Consider the following 15,501-nt stretch of genomic DNA (forward strand, 5'->3'; position numbering starts at 1 on the left):
TACAGGGAGCTGTAGATGGCGAAAACTGTAAAGCGAGACTGAGATCGGAATACATCCAGCAAATAATTGAGGACGTAGGTTGCAAGTGCTACTCTTTTTGTATTTGTGTGCTATGACAATAGCCGTGTCCTGCCTGTAGTATTTCGTAGTATGTACTTGGTAGGTTTGTAGTACACCTACAGGGTATTTTGCTACAAGAAGATACGCAATAGCGTAACGGTTTTAATATGATGTGAAATTTTTTGGGGTAGCTGTACCTCGTACAGTACAATTGTACTCTGATTTAATTTAATTTTTGCTAGTTGTAAAATGACACAACAAAGAGAAAATAAATTAATTTGGAAGTACTTTAATAAAAGCACCACCGATTTATCTAAAGCCTGTGGCACCGTTTGCAACAAAACACTCTCGTTGAGCAGCCATTAACCCAAAAGACAAACATTGCATGGACTGGAGCAACATTTCTCAGAATTTAATACCTCAGAATATAAACAAATTTTCAAACGTCAGTCAGAGTTCGACGATTTGAAAGATGAAACCAAACCAATGCGGATTGATTGCAGTGTCTTCTTGGTCACCAGTACCAAGAAGGGTAAAAACTCCAAACTATTTCAGTAAATCATTACTAGTTTGACCACTAAATCTGCACACTGGCCAGACGACCTTGAAATTATGAGAAGAACAGGCAAAGGTATTATGAATTTAATAACTGCTGCATTCCAATGGCTCAATTTCACTGATCCACAGGCTTTTCACAAATGTCGGCTCAAATCTGAAAAATTCGTTATAACAATGTTGATGTCACAGACTTACGACAAAATGAATGCCGGTGTCAAGATTCTGTCTGTGAAAAGCGAGTGCTTAAGCACCACCACCGATGGATCAATGCAAGCAGAACATGCTAAATGGCTATTAATGGTGAATGGTTATATATAAGGTGATTTGTGAAAGTTAGTCAATGCGCAACTGTGATGTCTACTGTAAATTTCGTGTACTACAAAATTTTTGCTGGGTCGCCACTCAGTTTAATTAAAATTGAGAAAACTGAATATAGTAATTGAATCACTCAATGAATTGGTGAGCATAAAAACTTGTTAATATTAATAATAAGATCCAAGTGAATACGTGAAATAAGCACATGGGAACAGTTTACGAACAAACGGAAAATCAAATAACTCTGAGCAAGCAGGTGCTTAAGCTTCAACAAAAGAATAAGACAATCAGATAAAAGTCTACAAATATGAGTCCTGCCTTTTGCGCTTTCGAATTGCCAAGTGGGATTCCATAAAAATAATCTTACATAAGGGGAGGGGTTAGTCTGAGGAACAGTTATCACAGTTTAACATAGTTTATTAAAATGAAACACCATACTTAAAATTCACAAAGTAATTCTAAGCTATGATATGTCGTTGCCTGTTATTTAATTAATTAACTCACTTGTAATATTATTGTACTGAGTGCTGAGATACATTGCGGTGATGAATGAAAAGGAAATCTTAGGCGCGCAAGGAAAAGTTCACACAAACATACACGATCACACGTACAAGAATTGAGATAAAATGAATTTTGCCCAACACAATAAGTTGAAGGCTCAGAGGTTCATCCCTATCACTATCATTGAATTATTTTGAACAGCAATACTGTGTAACACTTCCCGACAAAGAAATTTATCTCCATCACCTTGCACATGAAACTAAGCTACGTTGGCGTGAAACACCCGCAAATACTGTGAATATTCATGAACAAAGCAAAATTACCAAGATTTATGAACACAAATGTAAACTGTATAGATAAAAATGACAACAAAATATCACATGGAGTTAAGAATAAGACTTATTCGAGATAGTACTGGAATTACACATCGTGAAAATACCATCGCGTGGTGTGAACAAAGCTATAAAATCTTATAACTGAACGAAATGAAAAGCAGAAGAAATAATTACATAAATATCAGAGAAATTCGCACATACATACCAATTAAAAGAAAAGCCAGACAATTGAATTTCAAACTTGTGCTGGAGTAACGGCCTTCCTGCGCCACGTGTTATGGTTACACAAAGCAAGGACTGGAAAAATCTACTAACTACAGAAAATATATTCGTCCCTACACTCTGAAAAATATAAGAATTAAACTACCGTAATTGAAAATGAACTAGCCAATCAAAGACGTACATCAGTTGGAATAGCTACACACCAACAGACATTAACTCACTCGCCAGCGCCAAGTCTTTCTGAAGAGTACCGTCTTCACTCACGAAAGGTCCAGCGCCGAGGGACTGGAGCACGCTCTCCCTACAACGAACTTCTCCCAGGCAGCCGGAAGAGACCAGAGGAGTCCTTTCCGCCACCAACTTAACTGCTGTCGAATGACTAAAGAATGGGTACAAATCACATTGCCTTGACTGAGAAAACTGCGTTGGAAAAAGCTGATGCTCATTCATACAAATAATAAAACATTTGGGAAATTTAGGAGACCACATGTGGGAAATGTACACAGGGTTAGGTGCTTACCGGAAAAATTGGGACTTTAACGTAATTGTGTACCACTCAGTGTCAAAAATCTCGAAGTACAAAACTAATCTCCAAATGACTGAGGCTGACAGCATGAAATACACGTTAAACGGTTTGAAACGTACCTAACAAAGGCGTTTCAGTGCTCACTCCCCAGCTTTACAGGCCATTTCCCAACTGAGCACCTGTGTTAGAATGAAATCATCGTATTCAACGTATCGAACAAAAGTTAACAGAGATGTAGCGTAAGCGGCAAGATTTTCCTGATATTACGTGACAGTGCACCAAATATGGTTTCTGCAATTCCTGTGCAATATGAGTCGATAGGTTTTGTCTCATGTACACAGCAATTTTTGATAAAACGTTCCCTTTTCTCAAATGAACAAACCAAACCGTAGAAGAAGTACAAGAAAACTGTGGGCCACTTTCACCACATTGAAAAAATTTCCAGAAAACTAAGAGACTATCAGTATCAGTGCAGTCTGCCAAAACATGCTTTGATACAAAATGTCCATGAGATGGAACGACACATACTTCATGTTGCAAAGACTTTTGGAACAAAAAAGGACAGTAAACTTGTATAGTGTTGAGCATGGTGGAATTACCACACTTTCCCGTTCTGAGTGGAATGTTATAAAACATTTCAAAGATGCCCTGAAATTTTACCTTTGTTGAATCCCGAATTGCAAGGTCCATGCGAAAATGAAGACGAGAGGTGGAAAATAATAAAGAAATTCTCCTATGCTAAAGAACAGTCGGAGTGCGAAGAGTACCCTGTGGATAAAGTTTTCACTGATTTTGTGGGACTCCTTCCCCGTACTAAGAAAGGAAACCGTTAAATCCTTGTGGTAACTGACGCGTTTTCGCGGTTTGTTTAGCTCGTTTCTGTCTGAGAAAGTACTGCCGCTATTACTTCCGGGCATCTGACCTGCATGTTCTCCTGGTTACTCCCTCCTAGGGCCCTGGTGGGTGATAACGCTCCGGTGTTTGTTTCTAAACATTTTAAACAGGTCTGCTTTCGCAATGCCATTAAGCACGTCACTGTCACAGCATATTATCGTCAGGGTTCCTTTGCCAAAACAGCCAATCGCAATCTTAAGTCGGATTTGATTATAAACCATAATAATTCCTAAATGGGGCAATACACTCCCTTGGCTCAATCTTGCGTTTAATTCCGCTCAACATGAAATATCAAAAGCTGCTCCTGCCACCATGATGTTGTCGTATCCCCTCAATTGCCCACTACCTAACTTGCAGAATATTAATGATCTTCTGTCCGCATCTATCACTCCTGATACCCTTAAAGAAAACTAGAAACAGGACAGAAGTAATAATGAATAGGCCCTTCATCGAAAGGCAAAGCGCTATAACCAGGGTAGATGTCATTTTCAGGGCAAGGTATGATGGCAAGTTCACCCTGTGCGTCATCAGTTAGTGTTACATTAAGACCCTGGGACCGGTTAATTTACTGGTTAAGGACTTAGCTACGGACAAGACCCTCAGAGTCCATCTTAGTCTAGTTAAGCCAATTAGTTAACCTCCCGCCATTCCTCAAGGGGGGGGGGGATAATTGGTTTAAGGGCAGAGACTGAACTGTGGCATAGCATTCGACTGGCGCCACTAACTACTTAGGTTGCCGATATCGATTCGATCGTGGAACTAGGGTCATCGGTCGAGGTGTGTGTTTTTGGTTTGCAAGGCCTGGGTAGTAGCTGGCTGCGAGTTGTTGCTTCTGTGGGATTCCAGCTATCTGGTGCGGATCTAAATTTGCTGTGAAAGGTTAAATCTTTCAGCACCAAGCCTGGCCGGCTTGGCTAAGGACTGGCAGCGGCAAGCTGTACGAAGACCTATGGACGTCACGTATAAACTTGTTAGCAAGTACCCGGCCTACTCTGCAAGCTTTAATTTTACTGTACCTAGTCGACGTCCTGTCTGGATTGAAGGCAATAACACGCTGGCTGGAATCCTGCAAGCCATGACTCCTACACACCTGAGTGGAGTTAATGTTGTTTTCTTACTTCGAGTACTTCATACTGTAAGGACATGTCTGTGTTGTATGGAATTGGACGTGCCTATGAGTGGCTGAGCACATGATCATTGGTCAGTGTTACTAATAGCAATTTGTGTTCTAGGTCATATGTCATACGAGTCTAAGGATTTTCCCTGTTATAAGTACCTTGAAGGGAACCAATTGTAACATGATATGTGTGGGAGGCAAAGCAATCTTGGTACTTATTGCAACAGCTGGTATATTCGCTTCTGTATTTCTCTTTCTTTCTTGGGGCTTTGTCCACTTCAACACAGGGTCGGCCGTGTTACTATTGATTTGGCAGTGTTAGCTGGAATGACGAGATACGATTGCAGTTCTCTAATGCTATAGATACAGCAATAAGGAATAGCACAGTAGGCAGTACAGTTGAAGAGGAATGGACATCTCTAAAAAGGGCCATCACAGAAGTTGGGAAGGAAAACATAGGTACAAAGAAGGTAGCTGCGAAGAAACCATGGGTAACAGAAGAAATACTTCAGTTGATTGATGAAAGGAGGAAATACAAACATGTTCCGGGAAAATCAGGAATACAGACATACAAGTCGCTGAGGAATGAAATAAATAGGAAGTGCAGGGAAGCTAAGACGAAATGGCTGCAGGAAAAATGTGAAGACATCGAAAAAGATATGATTGTCGGAAGGACAGACTCAGCGTACAGGAAAGTCAAAACAACCTTTGGTGACATTAAAAGCAACGGTGGTAACATTAAGAGTGCAACGGGAATTCCACTGTTAAATGCAGAGAAGAGAGCAGATAGGTGGAAAGAATACATTGAGAGCCTCTATGAGGGTGAAGATTTGTCTGATGTGATAGAAGAAGAAACAGGAGTCGATTTACAAGAGATAGGGGATCCAGTATTAGACTCGGAATTTAAAAGAGCTTTGTAGGACTTACGGTCAAATAAGGCACAAGGGATAGATAACATTCCATCAGAATTTCTAAAATCATTGGGGGAAGTGGCAACAAAACCACTATTCACGTTGGTGTGTAGAATATATGAGCCTGTCGATATACCATCTGACTTTCGGAAAAGCATCATCCACACAATTCCGAAGACGACAAGAGCTGAAATGTGCGAGAATTATCGCACAATCAGCTTAACAGCTCATGCATCGAAGCTGCTTACAAGAATAATATACAGAAGAATGGAAAAGAAAATTGAGAATGCGCTAGATGATGATCAGTTTGGCTTTAGGAAAAGTAAAGGGACGAGAGAGGCAATTCTGACGTTACGACAAATAATGGAAGCAAGGCTAAAGAAAAATCAAGACACTTTCATAGGATTTGTCGACCTGGAAAAAGCCTTCGACAAAATATAAAATGGTGCAAACTGTTCGAGATTCTGAAAAAAGTAGGGGTAAGCTATAGGGAGAGACGGGTAATATACAATATGTACATCAACCAAGAGGGAATAATAAGAGTGGACGATCAAGAACGAAGTGCTCGTATTAAGGAGGGTGTAAGACAAGGCAGTAGCCTTTCGCCCCTACTCTTCAATCTGTACATCGAGGAAGCAATGATGGAAATAAAAGAAAGATTCAGGAGTGGAATTAAAATAGAAGGTGAAGGGATATCAATGATACGATTCGCTGATGACATTGCTATCCTGAGTGAAAGTGAAGAATAATTAAATGATCTGCTGAACGGAATGAACAGTCTTATGAGTACACAGTATGGTTTGAGAGCAAATCGGAGAAAGACGAAGGTAATGAGAAGTAGTAGAAATGAGAACAGCGAGAAACTTAACATCAGGATTGATGGTCACGAAGTCAATGAAGTTAAGGAATTCTGCTACCTAGGCACTAAAATAACCGATGACGGACGGAGCAAGGAGGACATCAAAAGCAGACTCGCTCTGGCAAAAAAGGCATTTCTGGCCAAGAGAAGTCTACTAATATCAAATACCGGTCTTAATTTGAGGAAGAAATTTCGGAGGATGTACGTCTGGAGCACAGCATTGTATGGTAGTGAAACATGGACTGTGGGAAAACCGGAACAGAAGAGAATCGAAGCATTTGAGATGTGGTGCTATAGACGAATGTTGAAAATTAGGTGGAATGATAAGGTAAGGAATGAGGAGGTTCTACGCAGAATCGCAGAGAAAAGGAATATGTGGAAAACACTGATAAGGAGAAGGGACAGGATGATAGGACATCATGAGGGAATGACTTCCATGGTACTAGAGGGAGCTGTAGAGGGCAAAAACTGTAGAGGAAGACAGAGATTGGAATACTCAAGCAAATAATTGAGGACGTAGGTTGCAAGTGCTACTCTGAGATGAAGAGGTTAGCACAGGAAAGGAATTCGTGGCGAGCCGCATCAAACCAGTCGGTAGACTGATGACCAAAAAAAAAAAAAAAAAGAAAGCTGCAGGTGGTGGCTGGATGCTCCCACCCTGAACCCCAGGGGTCAGAAGTAGTGCACCCCAGCTGTCTGCATCTAATGTGAGCTATGGAATAGTTCTAACGTTTTCAAATGTCTGCGAGTCATGTAACTGAGGCAGGGCATGGGGACCAGCCTGTAGCTGGATGTGAAAACCGCCTAAAAACCACATCCAAGGCTGGATGGCATACGGGCCCTCGTTGTTATCCTCCAGGCAGATTCGATCCAGGACCAGCGCCTACCCGACTCCAGGAAGCAGCACATTAGTGCTCACGGCTACCGTGGCGGGTATTTTTTTTTTCACTTCTGTATAACAGTTATTTAAGGATCGTTAAACTATATCAGTAGCCTCTAGTGCCATGAGTTCACATTTCTACTCCTTGGCCATTCTTGTGTGAAGTCATTTTTGCGCAGATTGCTGTTCCCTTTCGATTTGTGTTGTCCGGGTAGCTTTGGCGACAAATGATGTGTTTCTGTTCCCTGGGCCCTGAGCAGAGCTGTGTTTGCTTTAGGCCATGGCCCCACTTCTGCCGTCGCACGGCGTCTGGATTGACCGACGTCCTGCCGCCCCTACCAATCGCTTGGTGGCGGGTCAAGTTAAGTACATTTGGTGGTTTGATGCGTGTGACGGCAGTGTCCAGCTTAAGCGGGAACCAGTAGTTTGCTCCATTTGGTGAATTTAATGAGTTCATAAGGTTAAGGTGTGCTTGCCAAGCTCAAGGTTCCTCCTCATTATACCTCTGCAACTACTCGTTTATACGTTGCACTCTCTTTACTACTTTACAGTACATTAAGTTTAAGACCTGTTTCTTAACAATGTAAACTGTCGAACCGTACCTCCGTCCACAGTCATTAGCTAACTCTACTTGTTGTGAAATTTGACTGCTCATTTCTTGTTGGCTTCCATTCAATTGTGTGTGTACTGAAGATTGTTGCCTACGTTTCTGCTGGTTGTTACCAGTTGGCAGTACATTTCAATTGTATGTACTACCAACATTTTGGCAACCGTATATTTATTAAAAGTCTGTTTTCATGTTTGTTTGGATGTATAGGTTTGGGATTGATATTTAAATTTTAAACTTTTCCAGTTTGTCTGTTTTGAGGGACTGTGTATTTTGTTGCTTAAAGTTCTTTTTAATTACAGGTTATACACTGCTATGTAGCCTTCCAACAGATACAAGCAATGGCTTGACTTGTGAACCTTCCTGTATTTGGATGAATGTTTTTCAATTGTGTAACAGGTAGCTAAGCTTGCAAATTTGTAATATATTTGAAACTGTCATTGTAATTCATTTGGTTGTTAAACTTGTTTGTTAACTCTGCTTGCAGCCATGCCCAGTTAGTGTGACCTTTTCTTGTTTTGGGAACTGTGTACTTCTGATATCATGCCGTACTCTAATGGTACAAATGTTCAAATTGATTTTTAATGAATTGAGCCTTTTTGTGAGAATTCTGACTCCTTCTGTATATTTTTAGATTGAAATGATAATGTTCTTAAGTAATAAAGTGTATTGCATGAAACAACAAATGACAAAATGTGTGAGTCCACCTACCATGTGTTTTCCCTAATGCTATCCTAACCCTGGTTATGAGCAATCAATTATAAATGAAGCATTGTAAATATCACATCTATGTTTAAGTAAGAGTGTAGCAACATTAATGTTCGATAATATTACAAAATTTATCAACAGATATATATGTAACCAAACAGGCATATTCGATACACCTGTAACAAGAAAATTAATAAGCTAGTGTTTAACTCATCACCACATGAGACATGCAACACATGATTAGCAACCCTAATTTCATTTTAGTCCATTCATAAGAAATTTTTCAAACATTGAAAACGTATCTGCTTATGAACTAACTGAAATTTACGATAGTACCAAAGCACCTCATGGCCACTACAAAGGTCATGATTGATATGTCAAAGCTCCCATTTGGAAAACGAATCTGGCTTACAGTTAACATTGCAAACATTGCGGTCAAAAAACTTCATAAGAAGAAAACACACAAAACTATTCCTATACAGAACACAATGCTCTCGAAACCACAAAACCGAAAATTATTGCAAATGAGGCTATAGTAATAAGAGCTGAAAAGGTAATAGCATTTTCATATTAAAATGGAGGGTGTACATAAATAACATTGTGTTCTTCTTTGAAGCTAACAGTATCACTAAATTATCTCATAACCCAAGCAACAGATTCAGAGCAAGGACAAAAGAGTCTATCAAAAAGTGTAATAATATACTAACCGATTATGAGCAAATGAACGTGTATTATACTGAACTCAAGTAGATCAAAACTGTGAGAATAGCCAAAGACACATAAGTCATGATTCCCATCCATCCAAATATGAACAGTATAAACATTCAACACATGTGATAAGAAATAAACTCAATAAATTACTAACGTAGGCATATACTTACAACAAAATGAACACAACGAAAAACATACCAGCGCACTCTCCTCTGCAGAGTGAAAATTTGATTCTAGAAACAACCCCCAGGCTGTGGCTAAGCTATGTCTCCGCAATATCCTTTCTTCCAGGAGTGCTAGTACTGCAAGGTTCGCAGGAGAGCTCCTGTGAAGTTTGAAAGGTAGGAGGCGAAGTACTGGTGGAATTAAAGCTGTTTGAACGGGGCGTGAGTCGTGCTTGGGTAGCTCAGCTGGTAGAGCACTTGCACACGAAAGGCAAAGGTCCCGAGTTTGAGTCTCGGTCCGGCACAGAGTTTTAATCTGTCAGGAAGTTTCATATCAGCGCACATTCCGTTGTAGAATGAAAATTTCATTCTATAAACCTAATTTACTTTGGCAAGAAATATGAAAGACATATAAATTTCACCAAATGGTAAGTACATCTCAGTCAATATCACAAATCTGTAGACTTATGTACTAGTGCAGAAAACTATACAGATTATTAAACATATTGACTTATGATATAGGAACACATCAGTTGCGTGAACACATGAAATCATAAGTCTCTTGGAAACGGTGGTATCTTAATGTTACCTTGAAGTCAAGAACAAAATTTTTACCCAAGTAGATAGAGTGGCTACAGAAATAGTCCAACTGGCGCTGTAGTAGCCGTTTCCTTTAATACCCTAGATGAAAAAAAATTGTTGTAATTGGCTTACAATAAATAAAACCTTATACTATTACAGATACATTGATGATATTCTCATGCTAGTTGTTGGAAATCATACAGTCATCCAAGATATTAACCAAGTCCTAAACAACTTACAACCCAAAACAAAATCCACTACAGAAATAGGGAAATATAATACCTTAAACTACCTAGATCTGACAATTAGAAAATAATAACAACTACCACACATCTAATATTGATAGGAAATCGATCACTATGGAGAATATTATAAATATCTACCTATCCTATCCCAAATCACAGAAACCTGTATATTTCCACTCAGTGATTTATGGCCTAATTACTCCTAGAAAAACGAACAATAAAAAACTACAGACACCTCTTTACACACTTCACAAAAGTAATTTCAATCCCAGCATACTCACAAATCTATATGCCAAATGCATGGCACCCACATGTAACACATTATACAATGAAATACACCTGGCAAAGGAAACATAAACGAAACACAAGACAAAGTATATACTGAATATCAATTTACCTACGTCAAACGCCTAACAAAATAGATGTGTTGTTGACCACAAATGTACAGCTAGCCTTTCATACCGGCACCAACCTCAAAATGAAACTATGTTTGGGCATTACTAAGTTCTCAGAACATAATAACCCAAGTATATGTAAGGTTATTTGTAATAACTGCAATAACTTCTACAATGGCCAAACAGGACGAAATTTTAATGCTAGATTCGAAGAGCACATCAGAAATAACGACAATAAGCAATCGAGCTTCTTCCATCATCTGAAAAATCAACGCCACAAAGTCGATAAAACTGAAAATGCATTGCAAATGATGCACAGAATACCAAAAGGTTCCACTAAAGAACATTCTTGAATGATTATATATAGACACAGGAGAAACTACCGACAAGGAATGCTGAATAAACATACAGTCTTCAAAAACGGATGCTACCTAAAAAACTTTACTGAAAAACTAGAACACAGAAGGGATCAAAATTGAAACAAAAAGTGTCAAGAAAATACCAAAGACAGCCTACATCGAAACCCAACCAGTGAGAAATACACTCCTGGAAATTGAAATAAGAACACCGTGAATTCATTGTCCCAGGAAGGGGAAACTTTATTGACACATTCCTGGGGTCAGATACATCACATGATCACACTGACAGAACCACAGGCACATAGACACAGGCAACAGAGCATGCACAATGTCGGCACTAGTACAGTGTATATCCACCTTTCGCAGCAATGCAGGCTGCTATTCTCCCATGGAGACGATCGTAGAGATGCTGGATGTAGTCCTGTGTAACGGCTTGCCATGCCATTTCCACCTGGCGCCTCAGTTGGACCAGCGTTCGTGCTGGACGTGCAGACCGCGTGAGACGACGCTTCATCCAGTCCCAAACATGCTCAATGGGGGACAGATCCGGAGATCTTGCTGGCCAGGGTAGTTGACTTTCACCTTCTAGAGCACGTTGGGTGGCACGGGATACATGCAGACGTGCATTGTCCTGTTGGAATAGCAAGCTCCCTTGCCGGTCTAGGAATGGTAGAACGATGGGTTCGATGACGGTTTGGATGTACCGTGCACTATTCAGTGTCCCCTCGACGATCACCAGTGGTGTACTGCCAGTGTAAGAGATCGCTCCCCACACCATGATGCCGGGTGTTGGCCCTGTGTGCCTCGGTCGTATGCAGTCCTGATTGTGGCGCTCACCTGCACGGCGCCAAACACGCATACGACCATCATTGGCACCAAGGCAGAAGCGACTCTCATCGCTGAAGACGACACGTCTCCATTCGTCCCTCCATTCACGCCTGTCGCGACACCACTGGAGGCGGGCTGCAAGATGTTGGGGCGTGAGCGGAAGACGGCCTAACGGTGTGCGGGACCGTAGCCCAGCTTCATGGAGACGGTTGCGAATGGTCCTCGCCGATATCCCAGGAGCAACAGTGTCCCTAATTTGCTGGGAAGTGGCGGTGCCGTCCCCTACGGCAATGCGTAGGATCCTACGGTCTTGGCGTGCATCCGTGCGTCGCTGCGGTCCTGTCCCAGGTCGACGGGCACATGCACCTTCCGCCGACCACTGGCGACAACATCGATGTACTGTGGAGACCTCACGCCCCACGTGTTGAGCAATTCGGCGGTACGTCCACCCGGCCTCCCGCATGCCCACTATACGCCCTCGCTCAAAGTCCGTCAACTGCACATACGGTTCACGCCCACGCTGTCGCGGCATGCTACCAGTGTTAAAGACTGCGATGGAGCTCCGTATGCCACGGAAAATTGGCTGACACTGACGGCGGCGGTGCACAAATGCTGCGCAGCTAGCGCCATTCGACGGCCAACACCGCGGTTCCTGGTGTGTCCGCTGTGCCGTGCGTGTGATCATTGCTTGTACAGCCCTCTCGCAGTGTCCGGAGCACGTATGGTGGGTCTGACACACCGGTGTCAATGTGTTCTTTTTTCCATTTCCAGGAGTGTAACTTCATCGCTGGCCATTTGCATATACTTTGTAAACGTATGCTGTCATAGTAAGAGAACTGTCAGTTTAGTGTGTAAATATATTGAATGTATAAGTAGTATTACTGTTACGTAATTTTATCAACAGCTGATCACTGACACTACGTGACAGTTTACTATCGATGTAACATAGATGTCAAGCCCACCTGGACATAAGTGGCAATACGTAATCAACCCATTATGCAAGACGTATGTTGTATGCTAATGATCTCACGAACACTGCATCTGCAGGTAACTGCAAAATAATAGCGAAATCTAAAACAGATCTCTTATGAAACAAAGACTCATGATTATGATGCAGCTATTCTGCACCTCCTTTATAAAAATGTCATTATATGACATGGTATAGCACCAAAACATCTATCTTTTATCATACAATTCATTTCTGAAAATATATGCTCAGTTCCTGCATTTGGCCCCAGTATGGACACAGAGGACTTTTATCTTTATTCGTTTTTCTTGTAACACTTTAAATATTCCAATCCCGCAATTAGAGACTTCTTCTTAGGAACATTTCAAATAATTAAATTTTTCAGCTGCAATCATTTTGACAATATAATATTCAGTAAACAGTTCTACACTAACAATTTCTGCAATGCCTCCTTTCTGAATCAATGGTATACTTGATTCTACATCAGTGCAGTGTAACTCCATTTCAGCTTGGTCCAACAAAGTGAATTATAATCTAAAATCTTGTTTCTCCATGAAACCTAATATTCATGTGCTTCTTTACAGAGTGAATGAACATACAAATAAAACCCACTGTGAGAAACTTCATCACTGTCATGAAAATCCTTCAACGTACATTTAATCTTAAAAATAACAAAATTATTTTGTTTCTTGATTTTTATCTTTGTTACGAGTGATTCATAACACTATTCATATCTGCGAGGCAATCCTTCTGCTTTACAATTTCAGGGACGCTCGATTCGAAAAGATTGATTTCAACGACAAACGACCACATAATTCAGATTTATCATTACTGAAACTGGTTGCAAAGATAATGATCAATAATTTCAGAAAGGAAAAACGATTTTAAAGTGGGATATAAAATTTTTTCAAGAGTACAAAGCAATGTCAATCATCTTGTATTGCTGTAACCTAGCAATTGTCCCTTACGGAAATTTACAAAATCACAGAACTCTTTCAATATTTCCATCCTTACAGCTAAATATGAAAATACTTGAAACTTTCTGGTAGATTAAGACTGTGTGCCAGGCCTAGTCTCGGGCTTGGGACGTTTGCGTTTTGGGGGCAAATGCACTACTGTACATGCCCGCGAGAGGTAAAGGTCCCGTATTCGAGTCTCTGTCCGCCACAGTTTTAATCTGTCGAAAAGTTTCATATCAGAGCAGATTCAGCTGTAGAGTGAAAATTTCATTTCGAAAACACTAGTAAATATTACAAACGATATTCTCTGTATCAACTGGCTGCTTCCCAATGGCTGTTTATACACTGTTGTGGCTCATATGTGCCACACAACGCACACCTCTCAGACAATTTCTACCAATGTTTGCTTTTAATTTAGCAAAAACATTTTCTCTGCCACTTCTCTTTACTCCACCAAACATACTGTTCGTACTGTCAGCTGATTAGCACTCAAATTTTGATTGCAGGTAGTGATCATGGACAACCAACATCACATTTTTATATACTATATTACAAGTTTTATTTTCAATGGAAAAGAGTTTCATTTTTTTTCTATGTATCCAGATTTCTGACTATTTAACTGATACTGGAAGAAACCTTAATTTGTGATTGCTGATATCAACAGATAAACTTAGAGAGCTGATATGTTCAAGATCTTCTTTAAAAAGTTGTTTACACAAAGGAGTCAATATATTATAAACAACAGATTCAATTTTCCCTAATTTACAGCTAAAATTCACATGTTAAAGTTTTTTAAAGACATTTGGTGTGCAATCGATAGAATTTTAGCTATGAATATGAGGCACGGTATGGTATTCAAAAGTTCCCTCAGGTGCAGCCAATGTAGCCCGTTCACTTCATAGAGTTTCCAAAATCAAACTTTTACTGATTATCCATTCTATCCTGATAGGAATTGAAGCTCATAAAAGTAACATGTATGGTTCTGACTATCTAAAGCCGACTTCAGTTAAATGTCATACAGCAATAACGCTGAAGTACCAGGTCAAACCCCAGAGATAATACTATTTATGCCGTTATTATAGTTAGTCTAAAAGTTCTGTGGTCCTCAATGTCAAGTATTTGATTTTATGGTATCCCTTTAATAAAACATGTTTTTGCTGGCAATGTCTCACATTTTTATGTGCTTGTTTCATTGAAACAACGGAAGCAGATTGTCTGAGGATGTGTGGAGCAAAGTAAACCATAATTTTTTTGGCGAGGAATTCATTAAAATCATAAGTGGTTGCAACAACAGCAGCAGAAGCCAGTGTAAATTTGTCTGATTTATTATGTTGAGCAGTATCAGAGTTCCCATCGCGTGCAAACGAAACTGTGACACTGCTAATTTTACAGTGAACTTCATAACAAAGCTCTGTCTTTTCAATGGAAGGATGTTTCTCTTTGAAGTAAGGAGAAAATGTACCGTTGCCTTTAGGTGTTATAGCTTAGGACACGCAGAAAAGCAACATAGCATTTCAACTGCCATTTCTAGACTTAGCAAACTTCGTCTATCTTCATTGATCTCAGAACGTGCTAAAATGACAATTTACAAGTAAGATATACGCGGATCCAGCATTTATTGCATCAAGAAATGGAAAAACTAGTTCGTTTCTTAATTTAGAAAGACGGTGTTAAGTAAATATGGAACCTACTCGGGTCCCAACTACAATTCTGGGGAAGTGGCGCATACGAGCAGAAAAAGTTGACTGTCTCGTTTTTCACGGGATGAGTGGCGCGCTTACCGAAATTCTGCCAAGGA

The sequence above is a fragment of the Schistocerca serialis genome, chromosome 8 (assembly GCF_023864345.2).
Source record: "Schistocerca serialis cubense isolate TAMUIC-IGC-003099 chromosome 8, iqSchSeri2.2, whole genome shotgun sequence".
NCBI classification, from domain to species: Eukaryota; Metazoa; Arthropoda; class Insecta; order Orthoptera; family Acrididae; genus Schistocerca; species Schistocerca serialis.